Below are 20,723 nucleotides of genomic sequence, written 5' to 3' on the forward strand. Positions count from 1 at the left end.
TGAACCAATATTTAAAATTTGAATATTGACAGTAGTTTGAAGAAAAAAATTCCAACCTAGTATTAAAATTCGTGTATTGACGATTGTTTGACAAAAAGATTCCAACCAATAGTTAAAATTTGATTATTGACAATAGTTTGAAGAAAAAAATTCCAACCTAGTATTAAAGTTCGTTTATTGACGATTGTTTGACATAAAGATTTCAACCAATAGTTAAAATTTGAGTATTGACAGTAGTTTGAAGAAAAAAGTGCCCACCGGGAGTTAAAATTCGTACATTGACGGTAGCTTGACCAAAAAATTCCTCCGGAGAGTTAAATTTCGTATATAGGCGATAGTTTGAAGAAAAAAATTCCAACCTAGTATTAAAATTCGTGTATTGACGATTGTTGACAAAAAGATTCCAACCAATAGTTAAAATTTGAATATTGACAGTAGTTTGAAGAAAAAAGTGCCCACCGAGAGTTAAAATTCGTACATTGACGGTAGCCTGACCAAAAAATTCCTCCCGAGAGTTAAATTTCGTATATAGGCGATAGTTTGAAGAAAAAAATTCCAACCTAGTATTAAAATTCGTTTATTGACGATTGTTTGACATAAAGATTTGAACCAATATTTAAAATTTGAATATTGACAGTAGTTTGAAGAAAAAAATTCCAACCTAGTATTAAAATTCGTGTATTGACGATTGTTTGACAAAAAGATTCCAACCAATAGTTAAAATTTGAATATTGACAATAGTTTGAAGAAAAAAATTCCAACCTAGTATTAAAGTTCGTTTATTGACGATTGTTTGACATAAAGATTTCAATCAATAGTTAAAATTTGAGTATTGACAGTAGTTTGAAGAAAAAAGTGCCCACCGGGAGTTAAAATTCGTACATTGACGGTAGCTTGACCAAAAAATTCCTCCGGAGAGTTAAATTTCGTATATAGGCGATAGTTTGAAGAAAAAAATTCCAACCTAGTATTAAAATTCGTTTATTGACGATTGTTTGACATAAAGATTTCAACCAATAGTTAAAATTTGAAAATTGACAGTAGTTTGAAGAAAAAGCTCCCACCGAGAGTTAAAATTCGTACATTGACGGTAGCTTGACCAAAAACTTCCTCCCGAGAGTTAAATTTCGTATATAGGCGATAGTTTGATGATAAAAATTCCAACCTAGTATTAAAATTCGTGTATTGACGATTGTTTGGCAAAAAGATTCGAACCAATAGTTAAAATTTGAATATTGACAGTAGTTTGAAGAAAAAAGTGCCCACCGAGAGTTAAAATTCGTGCACTGACGGTAGGTTTACCAAAAAATTCCTCCCGAGAGTTAAATTTCGTATATAGGCGATAGTTTGATGATAAAAATTCCAACCTAGTATTAAAATTCGTGTATTGACGATTGTTGACAAAAAGATTCCAACCAATAGTTAAAATTTGAATATTGACAGTAGTTTGAAGAAAAAAGTGCCCACCGAGAGTTAAAATTCGTACATTGACGGTAGCTTGACCAAAAAATTCCTCCCGAGAGTTAAATTTCGTATATAGGCGATAGTTTGAAGAAAGAAATTCCAACCTAGTATTAAAATTCGTTTATTGACGATTGTTTGACATAAAGATTTGAACCAATAGTTAAAATTTGAATATTGACAGTAGTTTGAGGAAAAAAATTCCAACCTAGTATTTAAATTCGTGTATTGACGATTGTTTGACAAAAAGATTCCAACCAATAGTTAAAATTTGAATATTGACAATAGTTAGAAGAAAAAAATTCCAACCTGTTATTAAAGTTCGTTTATTGACGATTGTTTGACATAAAGACTTCAACCAATAGTTAAAATTTGAGTATTGACAGTAGTTTGAAGAAAAAAGTGCCCACCGGGAGTTAAAATTCGTACATTGACGGTAGCTTGACCAAAAAATTCCTCCGGAGAGTTAAATTTCGTATATAGGCGATAGTTTGAAGAAAAAAATTCCAACCTAGTATTAAAATTCGTTTATTGACGATTGTTTGACATAAAGATTTCAACCAATAGTTAAAATTTGAATATTGACAGTAGTTTGAAGAAAAAGTTCCCACCGAGAGTTAAAATTCGTACATTGACGGTAGCTTGACCAAAAACTTCCTCCCGAGAGTTAAATTTCGTATATAGGCGATAGTTTGATGATAAAAATTCCAACCTAGTATTAAAATTCGTGTATTGACGATTGTTTGACAAAAAGATTCGAACCAATAGTTAAAATTTGAATATTGACAGTAGTTTGAAGAAAAAAGTGCCCACCGAGAGTTAAAATTCGTGCATTGACGGTAGGTTTACCAAAAAATTCCTCCCGAGAGTTAAATTTCGTATATAGGCGATAGTTTGATGATAAAAATTCCAACCTAGTATTAAAATTCGTGTATTGACGATTGTTGACAAAAAGATTCCAACCAATAGTTAAAATTTGAATATTGACAGTAGTTTGAAGAAAAAAGTGCCCACCGAGAGTTAAAATTCGTACATTGACGGTAGCTTGACCAAAAAATTCCTCCCGAGAGTTAAATTTCGTATATAGGCGATAGTTTGAAGAAAAAAATTCCAACCTAGTATTAAAATTCGTTTATTGACGATTGTTTGACATAAAGATTTGAACCAATATTTAAAATTTGAATATTGACAATAGTTTGAAGAAAAAAATTCCAACCTAGTATTAAAATTCGTGTATTGACGATTGTTTGACATAAAGATTCCAACCAATAGTTAAAATTTGAGTATTGACAGTAGTTTGAAGAAAAAAGTGCCCACCGGGAGTTAAAATTCGTACATTGACGGTAGCTTGACCAAAAAATTCCTCCGGAGAGTTAAATTTCGTATATAGGCGATAGTTTGAAGAAAAAAATTCCAACCTAGTATTAAAATTCGTTTATTGACGATTGTTTGACATAAAGATTTCAACCAATAGTTAAAATTTGAATATTGACAGTAGTTTGAAGAAAAAGTTCCCACCGAGAGTTAAAATTCGTAGATTGACGGTAGCTTGACCAAAAACTTCCTCCCGAGAGTTAAATTTCGTATATAGGCGATAGTTTGATGATAAAAATTCCAACCTAGTATTAAAATTCGTGTATTGACGATTGTTTGACAAAAAGATTCGAACCAATAGTTAAAATTTGAATATTGACAGTAGTTTGAAGAAAAAAGTGCCCACCGAGAGTTAAAATTCGTACATTGACGGTAGCTTGACCAAAAAATTCCTCCCGAGAGTTAAATTTCGTATATAGGCGATAGTTTGAAGAAAGAAATTCCAACCTAGTATTAAAATTCGTTTATTGACGATTGTTTGACATAAAGATTTGAACCAATAGTTAAAATTTGAATATTGACAGTAGTTTGAGGAAAAAAATTCCAACCTAGTATTTAAATTCGTGTATTGACGATTGTTTGACAAAAAGATTCCAACCAATAGTTAAAATTTGAATATTGACAATAGTTAGAAGAAAAAAATTCCAACCTAGTATTAAAGTTCGTTTATTGACGATTGTTTGACATAAAGACTTCAACCAATAGTTAAAATTTGAGTATTGACAGTAGTTTGAAGAAAAAAGTGCCCACCGGGAGTTAAAATTCGTACATTGACGGTAGCTTGACCAAAAAATTCCTCCGGAGAGTTAAATTTCGTATATAGGCGATAGTTTGAAGAAAAAAATTCCAACCTAGTATTAAAATTCGTTTATTGACGATTGTTTGACATAAAGATTTCAACCAATAGTTAAAATTTGAATATTGACAGTAGTTTGAAGAAAAAGTTCCCACCGAGAGTTAAAATTCGTACATTGACGGTAGCTTGACCAAAAACTTCCTCCCGAGAGTTAAATTTCGTATAGGCGATAGTTTGATGATAAAAATTCCAACCTAGTATTAAAATTCGTGTATTGACGATTGTTTGACAAAAAGATTCGAACCAATAGTTAAAATTTGAATATTGACAGTAGTTTGAAGAAAAAAGTGCCCACCGAGAGTTAAAATTCGTGCATTGACGGTAGGTTTACCAAAAAATTCCTCCCGAGAGTTAAATTTCGTATATAGGCGATAGTTTGATGATAAAAATTCCAACCTAGTATTAAAATTCGTGTATTGACGATTGTTGACAAAAAGATTCCAACCAATAGTTAAAATTTGAATATTGACAGTAGTTTGAAGAAAAAAGTGCCCACCGAGAGTTAAAATTCGTACATTGACGGTAGCTTGACCAAAAAATTCCTCCCGAGAGTTAAATTTCGTATATAGGCGATAGTTTGAAGAAAAAAATTCCAACCTAGTATTAAAATTCGTTTATTGACGATTGTTTGACATAAAGATTTGAACCAATATTTAAAATTTGAATATTGACAATAGTTTGAAGAAAAAAATTCCAACCTAGTATTAAAATTCGTGTATTGACGATTGTTTGACATAAAGATTCCAACCAATAGTTAAAATTTGAGTATTGACAGTAGTTTGAAGAAAAAAGTGCCCACCGGGAGTTAAAATTCGTACATTGACGGTAGCTTGACCAAAAAATTCCTCCGGAGAGTTAAATTTCGTATATAGGCGATAGTTTGAAGAAAAAAATTCCAACCTAGTATTAAAATTCGTTTATTGACGATTGTTTGACATAAAGATTTCAACCAATAGTTAAAATTTGAATATTGACAGTAGTTTGAAGAAAAAGTTCCCACCGAGAGTTAAAATTCGTAGATTGACGGTAGCTTGACCAAAAACTTCCTCCCGAGAGTTAAATTTCGTATATAGGCGATAGTTTGATGATAAAAATTCCAACCTAGTATTAAAATTCGTGTATTGACGATTGTTTGACAAAAAGATTCGAACCAATAGTTAAAATTTGAATATTGACAGTAGTTTGAAGAAAAAAGTGCCCACCGAGAGTTAAAATTCGTGCATTGACGGTAGGTTTACCAAAAAATTCCTCCCGAGAGTTAAATTTCGTATATAGGCGATAGTTTGATGATAAAAATTCCAACCTAGTATTAAAATTCGTGTATTGACGATTGTTTGACAGAAAGATTCGAACCAATAGTTAAAATTTGAATATTGACAGTAGTTTGAAGAAAAAAGTTCCCACCGAGAGTTAAAATTCGTACATTGACGATAGCTTGACCAAAAAATTCATACCGCGACTTAAATTTCGTATATAGGCTATAGTTTGAAGAAAAAAATTCCAACCTAGTATTAAAATTCGATTATTGACGATTGTATGACATAAAGATTTCAACCAATATTTAAAATTTGAATATTGACAATAGTTTGAAGAAAGAAATTCCAACCTAGTATTAAAATTCGTGTATTGACGATTGTTTGACAAAAAGATTCGAACCAATAGTTAAAATTTGAATATTGACAGTAGTTTGAAGAAAAAAGTGCCCACCGAGAGTTAAAATTCGTGCATTGACGGTAGGTTTACCATAAAATTCCTCCCGAGAGTTAAATTTCGTATATAGGCGATAGTTTGATGATAAAAATTCCAACCTAGTATTAAAATTCGTGTATTGACGATTGTTGACAAAAAGATTCCAACCAATAGTTAAAATTTGAATATTGACAGTAGTTTGAAGAAAAAAGTGCCCACCGAGAGTTAAAATTCGTACATTGACGGTAGCTTGACCAAAAACTTCCTCCCGAGAGTTAAGTTTCGTATATAGGCGATAGTTTGATGATAAAAATTCCAACCTAGTATTAAAATTCGTGTATTGACGATTGTTGACAAAAAGATTCCAAACAATAGTTAAAATTTGAGTATTGATAGTAGTTTGAAGAAAAAGTGCCCACCGAGAGTTAAAATTCGTACATTGACGATAGTTTGACCAAAAAATTCCTACCGAGAGCTAAATTTCGTATATAGGCTATAGTTTGAAGAAAAAAATTCCAACCTAGTATTAAAATTCGATTATTGACGATTGTATGACATAAAGATTTCAACCAATATTTAAAATTTGAATATTGAAAATAGTTTGAAGAAAGAAATTCCAACCTAGTATTAAAATTCGTGTATTGACGATTGATTGACAAAAAGATTCGAACCAATAGTTAAAATTTGAATATTGACAGTAGTTTGAAGAAAAAAGTTCCCACCGAGAGTTAAAATTCGTACATTGACGGTAGCTTGACCAAAAAATTCCTCCCGACAGTTAAATTTCGTATATAGGCGATAGTTTGAAGAAAAAAATTCCAACCTAGTATTAAAATTCGTTTATTGACGATTGTTTGACATAAAGATTTGAACCAATATTTAAAATTTGAATATTGACAGTAGTTTGAAGAAAAAAATTCCAACCTAGTATTAAAATTCGTGTATTGACGATTGTTTGACAAAAAGATTCCAACCAATAGTTAAAATTTGAATATTGACAATAGTTTGAAGGAAAAAATTCCAACCTAGTATTAAAGTTCGTTTATTGACGATTGTTTGACATAAAGATTTCAACCAATAGTTAAAATTTGAGTATTGACAGTAGTTTGAAGAAAAAAGTGCCCACCGGGAGTTAAAATTCGTACATTGACGGTAGCTTGACCAAAAAATTCCTCCGGAGAGTTAAATTTCGTATATAGGCGATAGTTTGATGATAAAAATTCCAACCTAGTATTAAAATTCGATTATTGACGATTGTTTGACATAAAGATTTCAACCAATATTTAAAATTTGAGTATTGATAGTAGTTTGAAGAAAAAGTGCCCACCGAGAGATAAAATTCGTACATTGACGATAGCTTGACCAAAAAATTCCTACCGCGAGTTAAATTTCGTATATAGGCGATAGTTTGAAGATAAAAATTCCAACCTAGTATTATAATTCGTGTATTGACGATTGTTTGACAAAAAGATTCGAACCAATAGTTAAAATTTGAATATTGACAGTAGTTTGAAGAAAAAAGTGCCCACTGAGAGTTAAAATTCGTGCATTGACGGTAGGTTTACCAAAAAATTCCTCCCGAGAGTTAAATTTCGTATATAGGCGATAGTTTGAAGAAGAAAATTCCAACCTAGTATTAAAATTCGTTTATTGACGATTGTTTGACATAAAGATTTGAACCAATATTTAAAATTTGAATATTGACAGTAGTTTGAAGAAAAAAATTCCAACCTAGTATTAAAATTCGTGTATTGACGATTGTTTGACAAAAAGATTCCAACCAATAGTTAAAATTTGATTATTGACAATAGTTTGAAGAAAAAAATTCCAACCTAGTATTAAAGTTCGTTTATTGACGATTGTTTGACATAAAGATTTCAACCAATAGTTAAAATTTGAGTATTGACAGTAGTTTGAAGAAAAAAGTGCCCACCGGGAGTTAAAATTCGTACATTGACGGTAGCTTGACCAAAAAATTCCTCCGGAGAGTTAAATTTCGTATATAGGCGATAGTTTGAAGAAAAAAATTCCAACCTAGTATTAAAATTCGTGTATTGACGATTGTTGACAAAAAGATTCCAACCAATAGTTAAAATTTGAATATTGACAGTAGTTTGAAGAAAAAAGTGCCCACCGAGAGTTAAAATTCGTACATTGACGGTAGCCTGACCAAAAAATTCCTCCCGAGAGTTAAATTTCGTATATAGGCGATAGTTTGAAGAAAAAAATTCCAACCTAGTATTAAAATTCGTTTATTGACGATTGTTTGACATAAAGATTTGAACCAATATTTAAAATTTGAATATTGACAGTAGTTTGAAGAAAAAAATTCCAACCTAGTATTAAAATTCGTGTATTGACGATTGTTTGACAAAAAGATTCCAACCAATAGTTAAAATTTGAATATTGACAATAGTTTGAAGAAAAAAATTCCAACCTAGTATTAAAGTTCGTTTATTGACGATTGTTTGACATAAAGATTTCAATCAATAGTTAAAATTTGAGTATTGACAGTAGTTTGAAGAAAAAAGTGCCCACCGGGAGTTAAAATTCGTACATTGACGGTAGCTTGACCAAAAAATTCCTCCGGAGAGTTAAATTTCGTATATAGGCGATAGTTTGAAGAAAAAAATTCCAACCTAGTATTAAAATTCGTTTATTGACGATTGTTTGACATAAAGATTTCAACCAATAGTTAAAATTTGAAAATTGACAGTAGTTTGAAGAAAAAGCTCCCACCGAGAGTTAAAATTCGTACATTGACGGTAGCTTGACCAAAAACTTCCTCCCGAGAGTTAAATTTCGTATATAGGCGATAGTTTGATGATAAAAATTCCAACCTAGTATTAAAATTCGTGTATTGACGATTGTTTGGCAAAAAGATTCGAACCAATAGTTAAAATTTGAATATTGACAGTAGTTTGAAGAAAAAAGTGCCCACCGAGAGTTAAAATTCGTGCACTGACGGTAGGTTTACCAAAAAATTCCTCCCGAGAGTTAAATTTCGTATATAGGCGATAGTTTGATGATAAAAATTCCAACCTAGTATTAAAATTCGTGTATTGACGATTGTTGACAAAAAGATTCCAACCAATAGTTAAAATTTGAATATTGACAGTAGTTTGAAGAAAAAAGTGCCCACCGAGAGTTAAAATTCGTACATTGACGGTAGCTTGACCAAAAAATTCCTCCCGAGAGTTAAATTTCGTATATAGGCGATAGTTTGAAGAAAGAAATTCCAACCTAGTATTAAAATTCGTTTATTGACGATTGTTTGACATAAAGATTTGAACCAATAGTTAAAATTTGAATATTGACAGTAGTTTGAGGAAAAAAATTCCAACCTAGTATTTAAATTCGTGTATTGACGATTGTTTGACAAAAAGATTCCAACCAATAGTTAAAATTTGAATATTGACAATAGTTAGAAGAAAAAAATTCCAACCTGTTATTAAAGTTCGTTTATTGACGATTGTTTGACATAAAGACTTCAACCAATAGTTAAAATTTGAGTATTGACAGTAGTTTGAAGAAAAAAGTGCCCACCGGGAGTTAAAATTCGTACATTGACGGTAGCTTGACCAAAAAATTCCTCCGGAGAGTTAAATTTCGTATATAGGCGATAGTTTGAAGAAAAAAATTCCAACCTAGTATTAAAATTCGTTTATTGACGATTGTTTGACATAAAGATTTCAACCAATAGTTAAAATTTGAATATTGACAGTAGTTTGAAGAAAAAGTTCCCACCGAGAGTTAAAATTCGTACATTGACGGTAGCTTGACCAAAAACTTCCTCCCGAGAGTTAAATTTCGTATATAGGCGATAGTTTGATGATAAAAATTCCAACCTAGTATTAAAATTCGTGTATTGACGATTGTTTGACAAAAAGATTCGAACCAATAGTTAAAATTTGAATATTGACAGTAGTTTGAAGAAAAAAGTGCCCACCGAGAGTTAAAATTCGTGCATTGACGGTAGGTTTACCAAAAAATTCCTCCCGAGAGTTAAATTTCGTATATAGGCGATAGTTTGATGATAAAAATTCCAACCTAGTATTAAAATTCGTGTATTGACGATTGTTGACAAAAAGATTCCAACCAATAGTTAAAATTTGAATATTGACAGTAGTTTGAAGAAAAAAGTGCCCACCGAGAGTTAAAATTCGTACATTGACGGTAGCTTGACCAAAAAATTCCTCCCGAGAGTTAAATTTCGTATATAGGCGATAGTTTGAAGAAAAAAATTCCAACCTAGTATTAAAATTCGTTTATTGACGATTGTTTGACATAAAGATTTGAACCAATATTTAAAATTTGAATATTGACAATAGTTTGAAGAAAAAAATTCCAACCTAGTATTAAAATTCGTGTATTGACGATTGTTTGACATAAAGATTCCAACCAATAGTTAAAATTTGAGTATTGACAGTAGTTTGAAGAAAAAAGTGCCCACCGGGAGTTAAAATTCGTACATTGACGGTAGCTTGACCAAAAAATTCCTCCGGAGAGTTAAATTTCGTATATAGGCGATAGTTTGAAGAAAAAAATTCCAACCTAGTATTAAAATTCGTTTATTGACGATTGTTTGACATAAAGATTTCAACCAATAGTTAAAATTTGAATATTGACAGTAGTTTGAAGAAAAAGTTCCCACCGAGAGTTAAAATTCGTAGATTGACGGTAGCTTGACCAAAAACTTCCTCCCGAGAGTTAAATTTCGTATATAGGCGATAGTTTGATGATAAAAATTCCAACCTAGTATTAAAATTCGTGTATTGACGATTGTTTGACAAAAAGATTCGAACCAATAGTTAAAATTTGAATATTGACAGTAGTTTGAAGAAAAAAGTGCCCACCGAGAGTTAAAATTCGTACATTGACGGTAGCTTGACCAAAAAATTCCTCCCGAGAGTTAAATTTCGTATATAGGCGATAGTTTGAAGAAAGAAATTCCAACCTAGTATTAAAATTCGTTTATTGACGATTGTTTGACATAAAGATTTGAACCAATAGTTAAAATTTGAATATTGACAGTAGTTTGAGGAAAAAAATTCCAACCTAGTATTTAAATTCGTGTATTGACGATTGTTTGACAAAAAGATTCCAACCAATAGTTAAAATTTGAATATTGACAATAGTTAGAAGAAAAAAATTCCAACCTAGTATTAAAGTTCGTTTATTGACGATTGTTTGACATAAAGACTTCAACCAATAGTTAAAATTTGAGTATTGACAGTAGTTTGAAGAAAAAAGTGCCCACCGGGAGTTAAAATTCGTACATTGACGGTAGCTTGACCAAAAAATTCCTCCGGAGAGTTAAATTTCGTATATAGGCGATAGTTTGAAGAAAAAAATTCCAACCTAGTATTAAAATTCGTTTATTGACGATTGTTTGACATAAAGATTTCAACCAATAGTTAAAATTTGAATATTGACAGTAGTTTGAAGAAAAAGTTCCCACCGAGAGTTAAAATTCGTACATTGACGGTAGCTTGACCAAAAACTTCCTCCCGAGAGTTAAATTTCGTATAGGCGATAGTTTGATGATAAAAATTCCAACCTAGTATTAAAATTCGTGTATTGACGATTGTTTGACAAAAAGATTCGAACCAATAGTTAAAATTTGAATATTGACAGTAGTTTGAAGAAAAAAGTGCCCACCGAGAGTTAAAATTCGTGCATTGACGGTAGGTTTACCAAAAAATTCCTCCCGAGAGTTAAATTTCGTATATAGGCGATAGTTTGATGATAAAAATTCCAACCTAGTATTAAAATTCGTGTATTGACGATTGTTGACAAAAAGATTCCAACCAATAGTTAAAATTTGAATATTGACAGTAGTTTGAAGAAAAAAGTGCCCACCGAGAGTTAAAATTCGTACATTGACGGTAGCTTGACCAAAAAATTCCTCCCGAGAGTTAAATTTCGTATATAGGCGATAGTTTGAAGAAAAAAATTCCAACCTAGTATTAAAATTCGTTTATTGACGATTGTTTGACATAAAGATTTGAACCAATATTTAAAATTTGAATATTGACAATAGTTTGAAGAAAAAAATTCCAACCTAGTATTAAAATTCGTGTATTGACGATTGTTTGACATAAAGATTCCAACCAATAGTTAAAATTTGAGTATTGACAGTAGTTTGAAGAAAAAAGTGCCCACCGGGAGTTAAAATTCGTACATTGACGGTAGCTTGACCAAAAAATTCCTCCGGAGAGTTAAATTTCGTATATAGGCGATAGTTTGAAGAAAAAAATTCCAACCTAGTATTAAAATTCGTTTATTGACGATTGTTTGACATAAAGATTTCAACCAATAGTTAAAATTTGAATATTGACAGTAGTTTGAAGAAAAAGTTCCCACCGAGAGTTAAAATTCGTAGATTGACGGTAGCTTGACCAAAAACTTCCTCCCGAGAGTTAAATTTCGTATATAGGCGATAGTTTGATGATAAAAATTCCAACCTAGTATTAAAATTCGTGTATTGACGATTGTTTGACAAAAAGATTCGAACCAATAGTTAAAATTTGAATATTGACAGTAGTTTGAAGAAAAAAGTGCCCACCGAGAGTTAAAATTCGTGCATTGACGGTAGGTTTACCAAAAAATTCCTCCCGAGAGTTAAATTTCGTATATAGGCGATAGTTTGATGATAAAAATTCCAACCTAGTATTAAAATTCGTGTATTGACGATTGTTTGACAGAAAGATTCGAACCAATAGTTAAAATTTGAATATTGACAGTAGTTTGAAGAAAAAAGTTCCCACCGAGAGTTAAAATTCGTACATTGACGATAGCTTGACCAAAAAATTCATACCGCGACTTAAATTTCGTATATAGGCTATAGTTTGAAGAAAAAAATTCCAACCTAGTATTAAAATTCGATTATTGACGATTGTATGACATAAAGATTTCAACCAATATTTAAAATTTGAATATTGACAATAGTTTGAAGAAAGAAATTCCAACCTAGTATTAAAATTCGTGTATTGACGATTGTTTGACAAAAAGATTCGAACCAATAGTTAAAATTTGAATATTGACAGTAGTTTGAAGAAAAAAGTGCCCACCGAGAGTTAAAATTCGTGCATTGACGGTAGGTTTACCATAAAATTCCTCCCGAGAGTTAAATTTCGTATATAGGCGATAGTTTGATGATAAAAATTCCAACCTAGTATTAAAATTCGTGTATTGACGATTGTTGACAAAAAGATTCCAACCAATAGTTAAAATTTGAATATTGACAGTAGTTTGAAGAAAAAAGGGCCCACCGAGAGTTAAAATTCGTACATTGACGGTAGCTTGACCAAAAAATTCCTCCCGAGAGTTAAATTTCGTATATAGGCGATAGTTTGAAGAAAAAAATTCCAACCTAGTATTAAAATTCGTTTATTGACGATTGTTTGACTTAAAGATTTGAACCAATATTTAAAATTTGAATATTGACAATAGTTTGAAGAAAAAAATTCCAACCTAGTATTAAAATTCGTGTATTGACGATTGTTTGACATAAAGATTCCAACCAATAGTTAAAATTTGAGTATTGACAGTAGTTTGAAGAAAAAAGTGCCCACCGGGAGTTAAAATTCGTACATTGACGGTAGCTTGACCAAAAAATTCCTCCGGAGAGTTAAATTTCGTATATAGGCGATAGTTTGAAGAAAAAAATTCCAACCTAGTATTAAAATTCGTTTATTGACGATTGTTTGACATAAAGATTTCAACCAATAGTTAAAATTTGAATATTGACAGTAGTTTGAAGAAAAAGTTCCCACCGAGAGTTAAAATTCGTAGATTGACGGTAGCTTGACCAAAAACTTCCTCCCGAGAGTTAAATTTCGTATATAGGCGATAGTTTGATGATAAAAATTCCAACCTAGTATTAAAATTCGTGTATTGACGATTGTTTGACAAAAAGATTCGAACCAATAGTTAAAATTTGAATATTGACAGTAGTTTGAAGAAAAAAGTGCCCACCGAGAGTTAAAATTCGTGCATTGACGGTAGGTTTACCAAAAAATTCCTCCCGAGAGTTAAATTTCGTATATAGGCGATAGTTTGATGATAAAAATTCCAACCTAGTATTAAAATTCGTGTATTGACGATTGTTTGACAGAAAGATTCGAACCAATAGATAAAATTTGAATATTGACAGTAGTTTGAAGAAAAAAGTTCCCACCGAGAGTTAAAATTCGTACATTGACGATAGCTTGACCAAAAAATTCATACCGCGACTTAAATTTCGTATATAGGCTATAGTTTGAAGAAAAAAATTCCAACCTAGTATTAAAATTCGATTATTGACGATTGTATGACATAAAGATTTCAACCAATATTTAAAATTTGAATATTGACAATAGTTTGAAGAAAGAAATTCCAACCTAGTATTAAAATTCGTGTATTGACGATTGTTTGACAAAAAGATTCGAACCAATAGTTAAAATTTGAATATTGACAGTAGTTTGAAGAAAAAAGTTCCCACCGAGAGTTAAAATTCGTACATTGACGGTAGCTTGACCAAAAAATTCCTCCCGAGAGTTAAATTTCGTATATAGGCGATAGTTTGAAGAAAAAAATTCCAACCTAGTATTAAAATTCGTGTATTGACGATTGTTTGACAAAAAGATTCCAACCAATAGTTAAATTTTGAATATTGACAATAGTTTGAAGAAAAAAATTCCAACCTAGTATTAAAGTTCGTTTATTGACGATTGTTTGACATAAAGATTTCAACCAATAGTTAAAATTTGAGTATTGACAGTAGTTTGAAGAAAAAAGTGCCCACCGGGAGTTAAAATTCGTACATTGACGGTAGCTTGACCAAAAAATTCCTCCGGAGAGTTAAATTTCGTATATAGGCGATAGTTTGATGATAAAAATTCCAACCTAGTATTAAAATTCGATTATTGACGATTGTTTGACATAAAGATTTCAACCAATATTTAAAATTTGAGTAATGATAGTAGTTTGAAGAAAAAGTGCCCACCGAGAGCTAAAATTCGTACATTGACGATAGCTTGACCAAAAAATTCCTACCGCGAGTTAAATTTCGTATATAGGCGATAGTTTGAAGATAAAAATTCCAACCTAGTATTATAATTCGTGTATTGACGATTGTTTGACAAAAAGATTCGAACCAATAGTTAAAATTTGAATATTGACAGTAGTTTGAAGAAAAAAGTGCCCACCGAGAGTTAAAATTCGTGCATTGACGGTAGGTTTACCAAAAAATTCCTCCCGAGATTTAAATTTCGTATATAGGCGATAGTTTGATGATAAAAATTCCAACCTAGTATTAAAATTCGTGTATTGACGATTGTTTGACAAAAAGATTCGAACCAATAGTTAAAATTTGAATATTGACAGTAGTTTGAAGATAAAAGTGCCCACCGAGAGTTAAAATTCGTGCATTGACGGTAGGTTTACAAAAAATTCCTCCCGAGAGTTAAATTTCGTATATAGGCGATAGTTTGATGATAAAAATTCCAACCTAGTATTAAAATTCGTGTATTGGCGATTGTTGACAAAAAGATTCCAACCAATAGTTAAAATTTGAATATTGACAGTAGTTTGAAGAAAAAAGTGCCCACCGAGAGTTAAAATTCGTACATTGACGGTAGCTTGACCAAAAAATTCCTCCCCAGAGTTAAATTTCGTATATAGGCGATAGTTTGAAGAAAAAAATTCCAACCTAGTATTAAAATTCGTTTATTGACGATTGTTTGACATAAAGATTTGAACCAATATTTAAAATTTGAATATTGACAATAGTTTGAAGAAAAAAATTCCAACCTAGTATTAAAATTCGTGTATTGACGATTGTTTGACATAAAGATTCCAACCAATAGTTAAAATTTGAGTATTGACAGTAGTTTGAAGAAAAAAGTGCCCACCGGGAGTTAAAATTCGTACATTGACGGTAGCTTGACCAAAAAATTCCTCCGGAGAGTTAAATTTCGTATATAGGCGATAGTTTGAAGAAAAAAATTCCAACCTAGTATTAAAATTCGTTTATTGACGATTGTTTGACATAAAGATTTCAACCAATAGTTAAAATTTGAATATTGACAGTAGTTTGAAGAAAAAGTTCCCACCGAGAGTTAAAATTCGTACATTGACGGTAGGTTTACCAAAAAATTCCTCCCGAGAGTTAAATTTCGTATATAGGCGATAGTTTGATGATAAAAATTCCAACCTAGTATTAAAATTCGTGTATTGACGATTGTTTGACAAAAAGATTCGAACCAATAGTTAAAATTTGAATATTGACAGTAGTTTGAAGAAAAAAGTTCCCACCGAGAGTTAAAATTCGTACATTGACGATAGCTTGACCAAAAAATTCATACCGCGACTTAAATTTCGTATATAGGCTATAGTTTGAAGAAAAAAATTCCAACCTAGTATTAAAATTCGATTATTGACGATTGTATGACATAAAGATTTCAACCAATATTTAAAATTTGAATATTGACAATAGTTTGAAGAAAGAAATTCCAACCTAGTATTAAAATTCGTGTATTGACGATTGTTTGACAAAAAGATTCGAACCAATAGTTAAAATTTGAATATTGACAGTAGTTTGAAGAAAAAAGTTCCCACCGAGAGTTAAAATTCGTACATTGACGGTAGCTTGACCAAAAAATTCCTCCCGAGAGTAAAATTTCGTATATAGGCGATAGTTTGAAGAAAAAAATTCCAACCTAGTATTAAAATTCGTGTATTGACGATTGTTTGACAAAAAGATTCCAACCAATAGTTAAAATTTGAATATTGACAATAGTTTGAAGAAAAAAATTCCAACCTAGTATTAAAGTTCGTTTATTGACGATTGTTTGACATAAAGATTTCAACCAATAGTTAAAATTTGAGTATTGACAGTAGTTTGAAGAAAAAAGTGCCCACCGGGAGTTAAAATTCGTACATTGACGGTAGCTTGACCAAAAAATTCCTCCGGAGAGTTAAATTTCGTATATAGGCGATAGTTTGATGATAAAAATTCCAACCTAGTATTAAAATTCGATTATTGACGATTGTTTGACATAAAGATTTCAACCAATATTTAAAATTTCAGTATTGATAGTAGTTTGAAGAAAAAGTGCCCACCGAGAGCTAAAATTCGTACATTGACGATAGCTTGACCAAAAAATTCCTACCGCGAGTTAAATTTCGTATATAGGCGATAGTTTGAAGATAAAAACTCCAACCTAGTATTATAATTCGTGTATTGACGATTGTTTGACAAAAAGATTCGAACCAATAGTTAAAATTTGAATATTGACAGTAGTTTGAAGAAAAAAGTGCCCACCGAGAGTTAAAATTCGTGCATTGACGGTAGGTTTACCAAAAAATTCCTCCCGAGAGTTAAATTTCGTATATAGGCGATAGTTTGATGATAAAAATTCCAACCTAGTATTAAAATTCGTGTATTGACGATTGTTGACAAAAAGATTCCAACCAATAGTTAAAATTTGAATATTGACAGTAGTTTGAAGAAAAAAGTGCCCACCGAGAGTTAAAATTCGTACATTGACGGTAGCTTGACCAAAAAATTCCTCCCGAGAGTTAAATTTCGTATATAGGCGATAGTTTGAAGAAAAAAATTCCAACCTAGTATTAAAATTCGTTTAATGACGATTGTTTGACATAAAGATTTGAACCAATATTTAAAATTTGAATATTGACAATAGTTTGAAGAAAAAAATTCCAACCTAGTATTAAAATTCGTGTATTGACGATTGTTTGACATAAAGATTCCAACGAATAGTTAAAATTTGAGTATTGACAGTAGTTTGAAGAAAAAAGTGCCCACCGGGAGTTAAAATTCGTACATTGACGGTAGCTTGACCAAAAAATTCCTCCGGAGAGTTAAATTTCGTATATAGGCGATAGTTTGAAGAAAAAAATTCCAACCTAGTATTAAAATTCGTTTATTGACGATTGTTTGACATAAAGATTTCAACCAATAGTTAAAATTTGAATATTGACAGTAGTTTGAAGAAAAAGTTCCCACCGAGAGTTAAAATTCGTACATTGACGGTAGGTTTACCAAAAAATTCCTCCCGAGAGTTAAATTTCGTATATAGGCGATAGCTTGATGATAAAAATTCCAACCTAGTATTAAAATTCGTGTATTGACGATTGTTTGACAAAAAGATTCGAACCAATAGTTAAAATTTGAATATTGACAGTAGTTTGAAGAAAAAAGTTCCCACCGAGAGTTAAAATTCGTACATTGACGATAGCTTGACCAAAAAATTCATACCGCGACTTAAATTTCGTATATAGGCTATAGTTTGAAGAAAAAAATTCCAACCTAGTATTAAAATTCGATTATTGACGATTGTATGACATAAAGATTTCAACCAATATTTAAAATTTGAATATTGACAATAGTTTGAAGAAAGAAATTCCAACCTAGAATTAAAATTCGTGTATTGACGATTGTTTGACAAAAAGATTCGAACCAATAGTTAAAATTTGAATATTGACAGTAGTTTGAAGAAAAAAGTTCCCACCGAGAGTTAAAATTCGTACATTGACGGTAGCTTGACCAAAAAATTCCTCCCGAGAGTTAAATTTCGTATATAGGCGATAGTTTGAAGAAAAAAATTCCAACCTAGTATTAAAATTCGTGTATTGACGATTGTTTGACAAAAAGATTCCAACCAATAGTTAAAATTTGAATATTGACAATAGTTTGAAGAAAAAAATTCCAACCTAGTATTAAAGTTCGTTTATTGACGATTGTTTGACATAAAGATTTCAACCAATAGTTAAAATTTGAGTATTGACAGTAGTTTGAAGAAAAAAGTGCCCACCGGGAGTTAAAATTCGTACATTGACGGTAGCTTGACCAAAAAATTCCTCCGGAGAGTTAAATTTCGTATATAGGCGATAGTTTGATGATAAAAATTCCAACCTAGTATTAAAATTCGATTATTGACGATTGTTTGACATAAAGATTTCAACCAATATTTAAAATTTCAGTATTGATAGTAGTTTGAAGAAAAAGTGCCCACCGAGAGCTAAAATTCGTACATTGACGATAGCTTGACCAAAAAATTCCTACCGCGAGTTAAATTTCGTATATAGGCGATAGTTTGAAGATAAAAACTCCAACCTAGTATTATAATTCGTGTATTGACGATTGTTTGACAAAAAGATTCGAACCAATAGTTAAAATTTGAATATTGACAGTAGTTTGAAGAAAAAAGTGCCCACCGAGAGTTAAAATTCGTGCATTGACGGTAGGTTTACCAAAAAATTCCTCCCGAGAGTTAAATTTCGTATATAGGCGATAGTTTGATGATAAAAATTCCAACCTAGTATTAAAATTCGTGTATTGACGATTGTTGACAAAAAGATTCCAACCAATAGTTAAAATTTGAATATTGACAGTAGTTTGAAGAAAAAAGTGCCCACCGAGAGTTAAAATTCGTACATTGACGGTAGCTTGACCAAAAAATTCCTCCCGAGAGTTAAATTTCGTATATAGGCGATAGTTTGAAGAAAAAAATTCCAACCTAGTATTAAAATTCGTTTAATGACGATTGTTTGACATAAAGATTTGAACCAATATTTAAAATTTGAATATTGACAATAGTTTGAAGAAAAAAATTCCAACCTAGTATTAAAATTCGTGTATTGACGATTGTTTGACATAAAGATTCCAACCAATAGTTAAAATTTGAGTATTGACAGTAGTTTGAAGAAAAAAGTGCCCACCGGGAGTTAAAATTCGTACATTGACGGTAGCTTGACCAAAAAATTCCTCCGGAGAGTTAAATTTCGTATATAGGCGATAGTTTGAAGAAAAAAATTCCAACCTAGTATTAAAATTCGTTTATTGACGATTGTTTGACATAAAGATTTCAACCAATAGTTAAAATTTGAATATTGACAGTAGTTTGAAGAAAAAGTTCCCACCGAGAGTTAAAATTCGTACATTGACGGTAGGTTTACCAAAAAATTCCTCCCGAGAGTTAAATTTCGTATATAGGCGATAGCTTGATGATAAAAATTCCAACCTAGTATTAAAATTCGTGTATTGACGATTGTTTGACAAAAAGATTCGAACCAATAGTTAAAATTTGAATATTGACAGTAGTTTGAAGAAAAAAGTTCCCACCGAGAGTTAAAATTCGTACATTGACGATAGCTTGACCAAAAAATTCATACCGCGACTTAAATTTCGTATATAGGCTATAGTTTGAAGAAAAAAATTCCAACCTAGTATTAAAATTCGATTATTGACGATTGTATGACATAAAGATTTCAACCAATATTTAAAATTTGAATATTGACAATAGTTTGAAGAAAGAAATTCCAACCTAGAATTAAAATTCGTGTATTGACGATTGTTTGACAAAAAGATTCGAACCAATAGTTAAAATTTGAATATTGACAGTAGTTTGAAGAAAAAAGTTCCCACCGAGAGTTAAAATTCGTACATTGACGGTAGCTTGACCAAAAAATTCCTCCCGAGAGTTAAATTTCGTATATAGGCGATAGTTTGAAGAAAAAAATTCCAACCTAGTATTAAAATTCGTGTATTGACGATTGTTTGACAAAAAGATTCCAACCAATAGTTAAAATTTGAATATTGACAATAGTTTGAAGAAAAAAATTCCAACCTAGTATTAAAGTTCGTTTATTGACGATTGTTTGACATAAAGATTTCAACCAATAGTTAAAATTTGAGTATTGACAGTAGTTTGAAGAAAAAAGTGCCCACCGGGAGTTAAAATTCGTACATTGACGGTAGCTTGACCAAAAAATTCCTCCGGAGAGTTAAATTTCGTATATAGGCGATAGTTTGATGATAAAAATTCCAACCTAGTATTAAAATTCGATTATTGACTATTGTTTGACATAAAGATTTCAACCAATATTTAAAATTTGAGTATTGATAGTAGTTTGAAGAAAAAGTGCCCACCGAGAGCTAAAATTCGTACATTGACGATAGCTTGACCAAAAAATTCCTACCGCGAGTTAAATTTCGTATATAGGCGATAGTTTGAAGATAAAAATTCCAACCTAGTATTAAAATTCGTGTATTGACGATTGTTTGACAAAAAGATTCCAACCAATAGTTAAAATTTGAATATTGACAATAGTTTGAAGAAAAAAATTCCAACCTAGTATTAAAATTCGATTATTGACGATTGTATGACATAAAGATTTCAACCAATATTTAAAATTTGAATATTGACAATAGTTTGAAGAAAGAAATTCCAACCTAGTATTAAAATTCGTGTATTGACGATTGTTTGACAAAAAGATTCGAACCAATAGTTAAAATTTGAATATTGACAGTAGTTTGAAGAAAAAAGTTCCAACC

The sequence above is a fragment of the Xylocopa sonorina genome, unplaced genomic scaffold, assembly GCF_050948175.1.
Source record: "Xylocopa sonorina isolate GNS202 unplaced genomic scaffold, iyXylSono1_principal scaffold0072, whole genome shotgun sequence".
Lineage (NCBI taxonomy): Eukaryota > Metazoa > Arthropoda > Insecta > Hymenoptera > Apidae > Xylocopa > Xylocopa sonorina.